This window comes from Macrotis lagotis, chromosome 1 (genome assembly GCF_037893015.1).
Source record: "Macrotis lagotis isolate mMagLag1 chromosome 1, bilby.v1.9.chrom.fasta, whole genome shotgun sequence".
NCBI lineage: Eukaryota > Metazoa > Chordata > Mammalia > Peramelemorphia > Peramelidae > Macrotis > Macrotis lagotis.
Genome location: NC_133658.1, coordinates 666,579,855 through 666,587,990, shown reverse-complemented (window position 1 = coordinate 666,587,990; position 8,136 = coordinate 666,579,855). Strand labels below are relative to the sequence as shown.

Sequence of the window (8,136 nt, the reverse complement as noted above, 5' to 3'; positions counted from 1 at the left end):
TAAGGAAACTGAGGCAGGCAGAGAAAGTGACTTCCCAAAGTCACATAGTAAGTGCCTATGGCTGAATTTGAACTCAGGTCTAACTATTTTCAGGACCATTGCTCTATTCACTGTGTCACCTAACTGAATGAATAGCACAGCTATACATGAAATGGTAAAAGATCAGAAGTAAGGTCTCTGGCAAATTAGATATATCTTCTTTGGATTTATGGATTAGGATTAAAGTTGAAGCATAGAGAGCAATCACACAGGATGAGAAAGGGCAGATGGGTTGTTAACCTGTGTAGATTGAAGAAATCCCACAATGAGAACATGGATCTAGCAAAGTGGTTTCTTGAGTTCAGGAACTCGAAGTTCAAAGACATGCATTTCCAGTTCCTTTTTTCTATATTTAAATATAATTTTTTAATCATAATATAAGTTCTTTTACAACACAATATCTGCATAGCAAGAAATCATCAACAACATAGCACATATTATGTCATCATAACTCAGAATCACCTCAGTTTCCTTGTCATTGTTTGTGCAGAGATAATATCTTTGAGGTGAGGAAAAATAGAACACAAAGTAAACATAAAGGTTGAAAATAATGTTGCAATATTAACAGATTAACGCCAAGAGAAGCTACTTTAAGAGGCATCACTTTCCTGTTTGATTTTTCTGCATCAGCTTGGAACAGGAAAAAAAAAGATCAACTCTAGGGAACTGAAACTAGATGAGAACCACAAGGCAAGAAATTTGAGAACATGATTTCCTTATATCATTTGGAATAGACCCGAGTCTCCTCTCAGAAGAGAGCATTGCTGAGAATTCTTCTCAAGAAGAATTATGATCCACATAATGGAGAAAAGATATGGCACGTGAAAAGCTATGAATGAGTCTGATAACCAGAAACACAAAGAAGGTCCTACAGCATTGAACAGATGGCCTACATTCTGTCACCAGTGATGGCTTTGAGAGTATTCTATGAAAGAGCATAGAACTTCATGATGACAGCCTCAAAAGGTTAGAGATAAACAGCTCTTATTTCCATTAATCCAAAGTAAAAATTATTCCACTTTTGCTAATGAGTTATTGTGTGATCTTGGATAAGTCACTCTCTCCAGGCCTCAGTTTGCTCATCTAGAAAAATGGAGAGAAGTAGAGTCAGACAAAATAATCATTTAGGTCCCTTTCAGTTTTAAAATTCCATAATACACCAGTAGTATCTTCTTCATTCCCCCCCCAAGCTGAACTTGCATTGGTAGACCTACTTTTATTAAACTGGGAGTTTGCCAAAGGATTAAATTTTTTTTAAAATAAGCAAACCATCTATTCATTTTTGATCAACCATTGCTCAACATGACAAAAGTATAAATCTATCAAATACCAGATTTGACAATCTTTTGCTCAATTCTTCAATTTTTTGGTCAAAACAGCTGGATTATTAACACATCCTACCAAGTTTGAGAGCTCCCAAAAAATAATTTGTGTCCTACTCTATAATTTGGAGAATGTGAGGGAAATCCTTGGATCACTGCCAAGGACAGAAGACAGGGCTAGTCAAGCCACTGATATATTTGTGGCATTTATTTTTTAAAAAAATCTTAGCAATGATTTTTTAGATTTTGCAAGGCAATGGGGTTAAGTGGCTTGCCCAAGGCCACACAGCTAGGTAATTATTAAGTGTCTGAGGCTGAATTTGAACTCAAGTCCTCCTGACTCCAGGACAAGTGCTCTCTCCACTGCACCACCTAGCTGCCCCTGAGAATATTCTTAAGGACAAAAAGTGTGAGGAAGAACTCAGTCTTCTATCTTATTTCCCATTACCAATACAAGCAAATGATGTGTAGGGATCAATACATATTTTAGGGCTATAAGTCCTTGCTAATTATTGTAAGAGTTATTTTTATTCTTTCCTCATTGATTTACATTAGCTTCCCATTAAGTATTTTATTCCTTAATTATTTTTTTTCTTGATCCCTGTATACTTTCCTAACAATTAGTGACTTTTTCAAACTTCTTTTTAGAGAATTTTAAAAGCCTCAGTCAAAGCCCTCCCAGGTATTCTCTTCCTTGTCTTGAATTCTCATCTCCTTGTATCCACCTCACTTCCTTTTCCAATATCTAAAAGAAGGAAATATTCCTTAGACTCTGAAATACCAAGTTCTTTACCCTTTCCTAAGACCTGATCTCTCTCCACCTAATGATACAGCATACTTGGAATTATCCTTCATTTCATAAACATAAGTGAGTACTCCAAGATACAAAATCAGAACTCAAACAATGAGCAAATGAGGCATGGACTGGGACCTAATCAGTACTGAATGGATATTGTTTCAAACTGAGACCTGGGAAAGATAGTTTTAAAAGGCCAAGGTCCTCCGCTCTCAGGGCCATTGCCACTAGTTCTACTCTGTATTTTGCTACTGGACCCTCAATGATTCTAGAGGTGGGGCTATGCAAGTCTTCAGTCTCCTTCAAAAGAAACTTGAATCCAATTCATTTGTAAGTCAAGATATCATCCTCCTGCTCTCCATTGATCTTCTTTAAGAAGAATGAACAACAAAATCAAAGGTTGGGAATCAATGCTCCACCCATAACAAATAGAAAAGAAAAATCTCAGTGAATAAACTGTTGGAAGTATTGGTAAAAAACAAAATATTTCCAATGAAGAATCCCCATCACGGGGATTGATGTTTACAATCTATAAGATAAGAAAGCATTATTGTTTCCTTTTAATAGAAGGAACTAGACTAGAACAGAAGGTGTAGTATGGATAACCTAAACTTATATTGTTCTTTCAGATTTGCAAAGTGAAGACAAGATGACAGAAAACAGGCAGCAAACCAACTGAACTGCCCCAATATTCCCCTCCAAAGAATATTAAACTCATGCATCAAATCAATTTGGAAGTGACAGTCAATAAATGGTCAAGGTGAGACATTTTTTCCATCCTAAAGACAACTCAGAATATCAGAGTAGAGGTCTGTAACATTAAGATGAAGGCTTACCAAGAGCTCACCAGCAGAAGGACCTTGGAGGCAGCTCTCCAGAGATGGTAAGGGGAGTTTGGACAACTGGTCAAAAAAGAATTACAAGGAACCTTTGCTGGCACCTGGTGCAGTTGTTGTATTGGGGAACTCTATTGCTCAAATACAATTTAGAGAAGGATGCTTGTGGTAAGTCACAATGGAGCAGTGGTCCTGGTCACAGTTCAAAACCAAAGAGAAGCACTTAAACTTATGATTACAGGAGAGCATAAACTTGTCCTGAATGAAGACCAGAGCTCAGTCAGGAGAGCAGTGAACACACATCTCCCAAAATCACTTCACCTTGGAAATACCCAAAACTTGTAAATTCCCCAGAACTAGCTCTTTTTTTTGTAGTTTTTTTTTGAAAGGCAAACGGGGTTACACAAGGCCACACAGCTGGGTAATTATTAAGTATCTGAGGCCAGATTTGAATTCAGGTACTCCTGACTCCAGGGCCAGTGCTCTATCCACTGAGTCATCTAGCTGCCCCCCGGAACTAGCTCTTTACAAAAACACAAATTACTTGAAGCTTGCTTTAAATACCGAGATGTCTATCCCAAGATGAGCAGAGCCCAGCTTTAACATAAAATTCAAAGTCAAGTAGACTGGAAAATTAGAAAAAAAATACTACAGTAGTGGGAAAGACAGAGACAAACTCAAAAGAAAACAACATGAAAATAGCTACAAAAAAGTCTTAAGAAAAATGCTAATTTTAAAATAAAAAAGAAAAGAAAAATGCTAATTGAACCTAAGCCCATCAATAATTTCTAAAAAGTTAAAGAAATAAGGGGGATTAGGGAAAAACTGAGAAAAGGGTAATGTATGAAAAATATAAAAAAGAAAATTAAGAGATTGGTAAAAGAGGCATGAAAAATATTGAAGAACTGGAGCAGAATCTATTATGCTTCAGTTGAAGTAAAAAGGCAACGATAGTATTCAGTATCACATACAAAACAAAAGCAAAAATATACCCAATTAAAACAAAATCAGGAAACCACATTTTGCTAAAAGTTAAAATAAGCCATGAAGTAATAATAAAAAACATTTATAGCAAGTTTCTCTGATAAAGGCCTTATTTCTCAAATATATAGGGAGCTAAGTCAAGTTTTAAAAATATGAATCCATTTTCCAATTAATAGAGTTAAAGGATATGAACAGGAAATATTAAGAAGAAATCAAAGTTATCTATAGTCATAGAAGAAAAAGCTCTAAATCACTATTGATTGAAGAAATGCAAATGAATATAGCTCTGAGGTCTCACCTAGCAGAAATGACAAATACTGGAGGAGTTAAAGGAAAATAGGTTCACTAATAAATATTGATTGATGGAGTTTTGTTACCAGTCCAATAATTCTGAAGAACAATTTGGTACTATGCCCATAGGGCTATAAAACCGTGCATACCCATTGACTCAACAATACTACAATTCAGTCTGTGCCCCAAAGAGATCAAAGAAGGAAAAGGACCCATCTGTACAACAATATTTGTAGCAGCTCTTTTTTTTATACTGGTAAAGAACTGGAAATAGAAGGGATGTTTATCAGTTGGGGAATGACAGAACAGACTATGGCATAGAAATGATGAAAGAGTAACTTCAGAAACAAGCACACACTAAGTCCTATATGAATTGATACAAAGTGATGTGAGAAGAACCTGGAGATCCTTGTTGCAATGGGGTAATAATGATCAACTATGAAAGATGTGGCTACTCTGATCAGCCAATGATCTAAGACAATTCCAAAAGGACTTATGGTAAACTCAGTTGCAATCATTTTCTTGCTTTTTTACTTTTCTTGCCATATTCTAATATGGAGATAAGTCTTGAATGATGTCATATTTTTAATTGATATTTTTCTTGCTTTCCATGGGTAGGAAAAGTATAGGAGGGAAGGAGAGAATTTGGTACTCAAAAAATTTTAAAAAGAAAAGAATATTTAAAATAAAGAAATAATTTTGAAAACAACAACAATGACAAAAGGGTTTGCAAACTGTTATCTTCACAAAAACCCTGAGAGATAGGTAAATTATTATTTTTTACTTAGAGTAGGAAGAGAGAGCTATGTTTTTAAGTTAGAGAACCAACTTCTCAGGGTCTTAGTTTCCTCATCTGTAATTGAGAGGATTGAAATAAAAGACCATCTTCCATGATAAGTAATTTATGAGACAAAGCAACATGAAAAGAACATAAATTATATTCTACATTATAAATATCAAAGTCAATTGTGTCTTTGAACACTTAATATTTTCAAACCATAGTCTCATTTTACTCAGGACTTGTCAATCTCTTTGTGTCATGGATTCCCTTGACAGACTAATAAAAGTTTTTACTGTCTCTTCTCAGTTTTCTCATCTCTAACTGAGGACTTAAACTAAATGATCATCTCTAAACCTTATGATCTTACTGCTAATCAGACTAAGACTTGGTGAAATTTAGCAAACTCCTCCAGGTTCTTTGGCTAGGAAATGATGGAAGTTGAGACTCAAACCTAGGTATTATAGGATACCTTTTCCCTATACAAAAGTGTGTTTTCAAAATTAGATTCAAACAGAAATTTCAGTAATCAGGATGTTCCTCTTATTGCTGATTAAATCTTACTTTTTTAAAATTTATTTTTCTTTTTTCTTCAGTTTTCTTTTGCAACATGACTAATATACAAGCACATTTTACATGACTTCATATATATATATATATATATATATATATATATATATATATATGTATATATATAAAATAGATGTCAGATTTTTTTGCCTTATCAAGAAAGGGAGAGAATTTGGGTTTCAAAAAAGTATAAATGATTTAAAATTTTAAATTTAAAATGTTTTATATTAATTAGGAAATATTTACCAAAATAAATAAATGTTTTTAAAATGCAATGTTCCCTTATTCAAGTGTTTCAGTTTTACTTGCCATGTCACAAATAAATGCTGATCTAGTAAATTATTTATGATTTCCAGCCACAAGTTTATAGGTTTTTATTTTCTTTCCTCATAAACTTGAAAAATTTCTCTTTCAAAGAGAAGTCCTGTAGCTTAATCCAGATTTAAAGAAAGAAGCACTTCAACTAATGTCCTTGGCAGAACTGTCATGTGTGGTTGAATAAAAACACCCAGTGCCTGCCAATAAAGAGAGGGAGGCAAGGAGTTGAACTTTGCCTTACATTTCAGTCTAGGAATCTACAAAACTTCTAAGGTTTTAATGTTATATGTTTTCATTCCATCCAACCCACAAAAGGAATCAAGTTCATAGAGGTCTAAGAGAGTCAGTTTCCTGACTGAATAGTCTTATTGCCTGGAGAAAAACAAATATTGTGTAGCTGCAAAGAGACTGTGCTTCTTCTGGTTCCCTTTTTAATAATCAATTCCTTTATTATAAATGAATAACAATCTCCAGCATCTATCTAGCCCTTTATAGCTTACAAAGGGCTTTTACTTCCATTCTCTCATGTGATCCTCACATTCCCCTCCTTGAGTTAGAAAATATTATTGTCCTAATTTATTTTTTGCTATTGTTTCTTACTTTTTTCTCGATTACATATAAATTTTTAACATAAATTCTCTCCTTCCCTCTTCTCCTCCCTCCCAATCCTAAGAAGTTAAGGAATTTGAAATAGATTATATATGTGAAGTCATGCAAAATATAGTTTCATTGTAGCCATGTTGCCAAAGAAAACAGAAGGAAGGAAGGAAGGAAGGAAGGAAGGAAGGAAGGAAGGAAGGAAGGAAGGAAGGAAGGAAGGAAGGAAGGAAGGAAGGGAGGGAGGGAGGAAAAATTTTAAAACTAAGCCTCAGTCTATATTCAGATATTATCAGTTCCCTCATTTACTTTCAGAAAATGTTTTTTGATGACTCAGAATTTGTCTTTTGATTGACTAATGAATATATATTTATTGATTGCTGCTAGATACTTGGACTGGAGACTGGAAGACCAAAGACAAAAAGTGAGGCAGTCCTTTCCCTCGTGGAAATTATATTCAACTGAAGGGACAGAGCATATTTACAGAAAAAATAAGGTCAGGATATATTTTTTTTAAATGGATATACATACTGTAGCTAAGTCTGATCAAGGCAATGACCCCAGACAATTCCAAAGGACTCACAATGAAACATAGTATACTTCTCCAGAGAGAAAACTGATGAACTCAGTACAGATTGAAACAATTTTTTAAGCTTTCTTATTTTCCTTGGGTGGTTTTTTTTGTCTCTTTTCATTTGCAACTACACTAATATGGAAATGTTCTGCATGATTTCACATGTATAATCAATGTCAAATTGCTTGCTTTCTCAAGGAGAAAGGAGGGAGGAAGTAAGAGAATTTGATACTCATTTTTAATATGAATGTTAAAAAACATGTTATTGGGAAATATTTAATAAAATAAAAATATTCTGGAAAAGAAAAACTGTATTCACTGTGTGTGTGTGTGTTTGATAGTAGGAAGCTAAAAATTGTAAGAATCACAAAAGGCATCCTGAAAGATATGACACATGAACTGAACCTAGAAGGGAGTTAAGGTATTTCAGAGATGGGGGTAAGGAGAGAACATTCCCAGGCATAGGAGCATAGTGGCTGGCTTTTAGGGATCTGCTTTTAAAATAAATGGTTAAGGAGAAAAATCTTTATCTCGGTCATTTCTGAACTCTTCCAGAAAAAGAAAAACTGGTAACTAGATACTATGAGCAAGTTGAACCCTTGATCTGAGCCCCTAGTATACTCCTGACTTTTAGTAATCATGAGATTAGACATGTGCACACTCCTAAGCATTTTGTCCTATCTCTGGTTTCACTACTGTCCTAGAAAGACTATTCATGTGATTTGTTACAGACTCATTAAAAGTGCTGAGTCACACTAAAAGTGCTGAGTCACAATGATATGATGTTGTCATGCATGATCTCCTTAGGGAATGAAGGAATTGGCTATGATGAAAGCTAAGAGATGTTTAACTAAATAATGACCAATAATAGAACTTAATAACAGTCTACTACAGGTGAATACTTACTCAGCCCAACCCTCCATTTGGGTTCTGCTGTCTTAGCTCAGTTTCTAGGGTGACATACTAGAAATCTGTTCATTAAATGAACTAATGTACAATATTTTTATATACAAAGTTCCTTAGGGAACTTA

The 8,136-nt window shown here is 34.5% G+C and overlaps 1 long non-coding RNA gene across 1 annotated transcript; it reads left to right on the top strand.

The window, feature by feature from the left end:
• Positions 1 to 790: 790 nt before the first annotated feature.
• On the top strand, positions 791 to 7,377 carry LOC141522671 (uncharacterized). Its single transcript, XR_012478244.1, has 3 exons — positions 791 to 1,005; positions 2,787 to 2,917; positions 6,919 to 7,377. It is a non-coding gene; the product is annotated as an uncharacterized LOC141522671 (long non-coding RNA).
• Positions 7,378 to 8,136: the final 759 nt, after the last annotated feature.